The sequence below is a fragment of the Phoenix dactylifera genome, chromosome 2, assembly GCF_051530095.1.
Source record: "Phoenix dactylifera cultivar Ajwa chromosome 2, Ajwa_hap1_PhDact_Kaust_v1.1, whole genome shotgun sequence".
Taxonomy (NCBI): Eukaryota; Viridiplantae; Streptophyta; class Magnoliopsida; order Arecales; family Arecaceae; genus Phoenix; species Phoenix dactylifera.
Window position 1 is genome coordinate 13762911 of NC_143191.1, and position 6000 is coordinate 13768910.

The window sequence follows — 6000 nt, forward strand, 5'->3', positions numbered from 1 at the left end:
GTGTAGGTAGCCTCGGCCTTCAATTTTCATGAGAACTTAGATCCTCTGGGTGGTGAGAGGGTTGTACGTCTCGAACTTCTGAGGAGGGCTCTAGAGCTGTCACAGGCCCCTCTCACGCCAAGGCGAGACACTACTCAGCTCTTTTCGCTCCTTGTGTGCTCTCTTAGTTCCTTAGGGGAGTCTCCCATCAACAGATTCGTGACGGGAGGCCATGGCTTCCTCGATGTTGACATACTTATTTGCTCGTGCCAATATTTCGGCAAAATTGATGGAAAAATGCATCTCTAGAGAGAAGAGAAAGCTTGATGGCTGCAGGCCACTCTTTATTGCAGACATCGCAACCGACTGATCCAAGTCGCGGACATCCAGCATCGCTATATTAGAGCGGCTGACATATTCTTTGAGGGATTCTCTCTCTACTTGATGCCGAGTAGCGTATCCAAGCCGCAACATCATCTTCGGTTGGAGACAAAGTGTGCCATAAAGAGGCGGGCAAGCTACTCGAAGGAGTGGATGGATTCAGGTCGAACCTCAGAGAATTAAAATCGAGCCGCTTTGCAAAGGGTCACAGGGAACGCTTTGCAAAGTACGATGCCAATGGCTCCATGCAACATCATGAGAGCCTTGAAGCTCTCAAGCTGGTCCAAGAGATCTGAAGTGCTATCATACAGTTCTATCTGCGGCATCTTGAACCGATGTGGGATCGGTTCCTCCATGATCTGTCGGGAGAAAGGGGCTCCGAGGAGAAGTTGTGATCGTTGCTCGCCCTTGATACCTGCTCTTTGAGGGCCTGAATCTAGCGGTCCATTTCTTTGATTCTCCTATCTAGGTCAACTCCCAGCTAGGGTGGGGGCTTTGTGAAGCGAACAGACGAGAGGCTCTAGACGTAATCCCCACAGGAATGAGATCTTGGAGAGCAGTGTCTCCCATTCTAGCCCAGGGCACTTCATCGAGAGTGTCGACTCTGACGTGACTGCTCAGGATCCCGATCTTGGGGTTGCAAGCTAACTCGGTGCATGTGGCCCACCAGTGACTAAGAGTGGGGGCTGAGCTGGCAAGATTTTAGTCGGGACGGCTCTGATTGCTCTATCGCCTGCTGCAAGCCCTGGACTGCTACGGGCAATGTCCGTACCTACCAAGTAAGCAGGTTGAGTTGTCCCTTGTTTACAGGCGCAACGGACTATTCCGATGGAATATGTTCGGGTGCTTGTTCTAGTGGAGCAAGTTTGGGGCACTGTAACGACTCTTGGAAAGTCAGCGGCGTTGCGAAGCACACGATGCGCCACTGGTTCCTCATGACTTCATGCTAGTCGTCTCTCGCTTCGATTGTGGGTGCTGTAGCTGGGGGATGGGCCCTTCCTCTAGCGCCAATCTATTGTCGCCTTTTCCGTATAGAGGTAGGAGCATAGCTCGGACGACCCTGAGGTTGGCTGGAGATGGACTGAGCAGGCTGGTTGAGGCATTGGGCATTGGACTCCTCTGCTGGGTAGCCTGCAAGAAGTCTGTTTGCTGGAGGATTTTCAGCGGAAGACCCTCCGATACCTAAGTCAGAATAACAAGGCAATAGTATGGAAGAGAGAGATTTCAGCATATTGAGGACTCCATGAGAAGGGTAGCATATTGCTTGTATATTATGTACCCGAGGTCTCCCAGGCTGCTCTCCTTATATAAGGGAGCTAGTTTGTCCTTACTTGAGACGACATGTCGTGCAATAATGGCTAGACAGTAGCCAATGGTACGGTCGCGGCATGGGTGCCAATTTACGTGAGTTGCAGATTGCGTTAGTGGGGCGCAGGATGTGATGCCTCCGCAACTGCGAACTACCAGGGCTATTAGCCCTTGTCGACGCATGCCGATTTTTCTATGTGGCTGGCAACTCTTCGGTCAGAGCTAAAGTCGCTCTCCGAGTTCGCCCCGGTTTACGTCCGAGGATAGGGAGGTTAATTAGGCCTAAGGTCGGGGTGTCCAGTATATTTCTCATCAGGTACATCACTTGCACCTCATCTACTTCTCTTTTTATCTAGCTATCTCTTCCTCAATCTAGCTAGAATAGTATTTGTCGTCACATATAATGCAACTATTTATTTGCATAATCTTGTTTGACAAGAAATATTATCTCTTATTCAATAGTTAAGATTTAAAAAATTTAAAATCTATCTCTTTATATTTTATTTTCTTTAATTTTTTTGTATATATTTTGTTTTATCTCCCCTGCGGGGGTATTTTGCTTGTATCAACTAAACGCAATTTTCTAATCATCGGTTTTTTTAGCAAACGTGATTTTCTGTTCGGATCATGGCAAAGAAAAGGAACAGGAAAAAAAAAAGAAGAAGAAGTAGAAATTGCAATGGAAAAGCAGCGGTGGATGGGACTCACCTCGGATACTCGACAGCCTCCACAAGGGGGCAGCGGCTTGAGATCTGCTCAATGCTGCTTCTTTTTATGATCATCTATTATTTTATATATAATATAAATAAAAATAGACAAGAATAATTAATGCAACGGGCACAAACTAAATTATATAATAATATATTATATTATTACGTAAATGAATTATGAAGTGGGATTCAAGTCCTTAATTTTCTCAAAGGTGCATACACAGCCAAAGGAGTCCGGCTTTCGGACACTGCTGAGTTGAAGGAAATGGTCCAGGCGATGAGGGAGCAGAACTGAAAATTGAAATAGCCTTATCAATTTCTTATTGAAAAAAATTACAAAACTATTATACCAAATTTGGGTCATTTATATTTAGAGTCTAAACATTTAAAAAGCATCAATTAGCTATCAAAACTTTAAAATTATTGCAATATAACCCAATCACCTTTTTTTTTTGTAATCACATGAGGATGGCATGATTACTAATTTTTTTGTAAAATTTCAAAACTACCTTTTCCACTAGCTTTCTAAGGAATTTATATTTTGGCAGAAATCGAAGGAAAAGAGAGGAAAAGTAACGCTTTGAAATCTGTGCAAATAGATGCATGATAGTGGATAAAGTGCTTTCTGATCTGTGCAAGTGCATGAATTATAGAGGATAGAGATTTGAAATCTATGCAGGTAGATGAATGATAAGAGACAGCCTCTTTGATTTTTTTATTTTTTTATTTTAGGATCCAGATTGATAGCTGGTTCATATTACACCATATTTGAAGTTTTGGTGGTTAATTGACGCTTTAATTTTTTGGAGTTTATTTGAAGGTATGTCTCCATATTTTTTTTTTTCCTAAGGATGTATACGGCAAAAGACCTGTGACGCATCATTGGTAAGGCATGCATATTGCCACTGGATTTCTTAGAAATAAAAAATATATATTTAAAAGAATGAGCGACCTAGCTACAACAGTATGCGATTGCAAATAAATTAAATACCGTCTCACCATCAAATGCTTGCTTAAATAGTATAATCTATGACAAAAAGATAGGGATTCGAATTCCATTTAGAGTCAATCTTTGCAGAATAGGCTAGATATCAAATGGAAACATCAGGATTAACCCCTTCTAAATTTTGAAATTAAAATAATTAAAAAAGAACATCTATATCACTTTGTTGACTCTATCTTGAAGTTGAGGTTTGGTAATTTGTCAAACTACATGTTTGTTTGATCATTTTATCGGTGAATTGAGTAGTGGGTACTCTACATACCTTTGAGGATCGGAACCGGTTAACCTCTTATCCTTCATGAGGTTCCAACCACTCCTTATCTTGACTGAGCCGCTCCTCATTGCTCCCCCGCGGCCTCGTTCCGCTCCTCATTGCATTCTCCACGGCCTCGTGTTACAAAACAAGCATCCTTATTGAAAACGTTCGGACTATTAAATAACTTTTTTATTGTATTTCATAATATTTTATATTTTATTACTATTATTTATATCTGACAAAAATGAGAATTATTTATAGATATTTTGAAAATTTTATTGATAAAAGTATTTAAAAATATTAGTAACTTCTATATACTACTATATTAACATATATTTTTTCTTACAAGCTCTTAAAAAATAGATAATTCACGATTATTTTTTATTATGCTATAATTAAATAGTAACAATAGTATTGATACAAAATTATTACTATAATTTTATATTATTTTTTAATTTAAATAATTTTAATTTTTAAAATTTTAATGCAAATAAATTCGTTCCACTAACTTGAACTTTTGATTAGATCAATCTAAATGCAAACTTGCATGCAATCTACATAGCAAATTATACTACTATCTTTTACGATTATATAATTAATATTAATTCTTATCATCGAATTATACTAAAACTCTGGCTTATATCTAAATAATATCCGACTTGTATCCGTAATTAGATAGCAAAATATAAATATAACTAATAACTGATTGATATACTTAATATCAAATTTGTGTACATATCCATTTAGAACATATATGGACACTGATTTTGGTATCTGTTTAATATTCATTTATATATTTATTGAAAAACATAAAGGTAAATATAAATATACCATATCTGATCCAATTTCAACCCTTGCATAAACCCTTCCCGACTTTACAAAATTGAAGACTCACAGAATGTACCTGCCCATAATCAACTTTTACTGCATTGGTGTGCCTTCACCCTTCTGCACTATCACACACGGTTGGCACTCAACAGTAAGGCTTTAAATGGGTTGGGTTGACCCGTGATCCGACCAGACTGGCTTAGATGCGACCCAACCCGTTTTGAAGGATCTGTGGGACTGGGTCGGGTTCTAAAATTGAACTTGTTCCATTTTTCGAGTCGAGTCTGGGTTTAATGAATTCAGATGCAATCCTATCCAACCCATTTGACTTTTGAGCAATTTTGGATTTCCAACCCTGAGGGTTAGCACTAAGTTAATTGACCATATGCATTCAAATTTGAACTACCTAAGTTAAAGTGGGAATTAGTTAAATGAGTTGGTTAAGACTATTGGATACTATATATTCTTTTGTAGTGAGCTTTCAGGTCTAATTCAGCAGCTGAATACTAGTACTCAAAATGCCTTGACGGTAGCAATGCACTACAAGTACTGATATCCCTAGTGTCGTACCATCACTTGAAACTATTGATATAAGGCATTTGGTCGTCAGATAGATAAAGATATAGAATGAAAATTAATAAAAGGATAAGACACAAAAAAGATCTACAAGAATAGAAATCTCTAATTCCATTATATTAGAAAACTTTTGAATCTAACTGCAAAACCAAACCAAAATTTGTGAAATCATAATTTTTGTTTCAAAATTTGAAAATACATCACTACCCGCCTATCTTCGCCTATAAAAGATACCAATTAGCATAATTTTAATTAATTAACCTGTTTAGCTTTGAACATATCAGCAAATCAGCACCTGAAACATAAAAGTTCCTTGAAAGTCTTTCTTAGTATCTCCAAAATAGAAAAAAAGCTTTCTAATGCTAACAACCATGAAATTCTACATCCATTTAAATTTCTATATAGTAGTTGTTGTTCTTATTGTTGCTGTCTGCCACAAAAATTAATATGAATTGAAACATTTTGTTATATTCCCACCGTCACTTTTTAAGTATTTTGCAGCACTATAAAGGAGGTGAATGGAAGCTTAGTATGTTAACATAAATCTCAAGATTAAAAGTTTTAGGACATGATATGCTAACCATTGTACCTTTTGGCTTTAAGAGACTGGAGGCATCTTTTGAGGAAAAAATAACTTGAGAAAAAAAAAAAGATAAAATAGAAAATAAAGGGAGTAAGCCTCAAAACGGACAACCCGGATCCGAATTTTTGGATTAGAACCGGATTATACATGGACCCTACCCGAAGGACCCATTGGATCAGAAATGTTAGCGATGGACCTAACTCGATCCAATCTTCTATTGGATTGGATTTGAGTGCAACATTACGACCCGAACAAGTAACCGGATTAGATTAGAGTCACTCATAACCTGGTCCGACCCAATCCATTTGCACCCCTACCCAACAGCCACTTATGAAGTTGCATTATACAGAGAAAAAATGATGAAAAAAATAGAAAA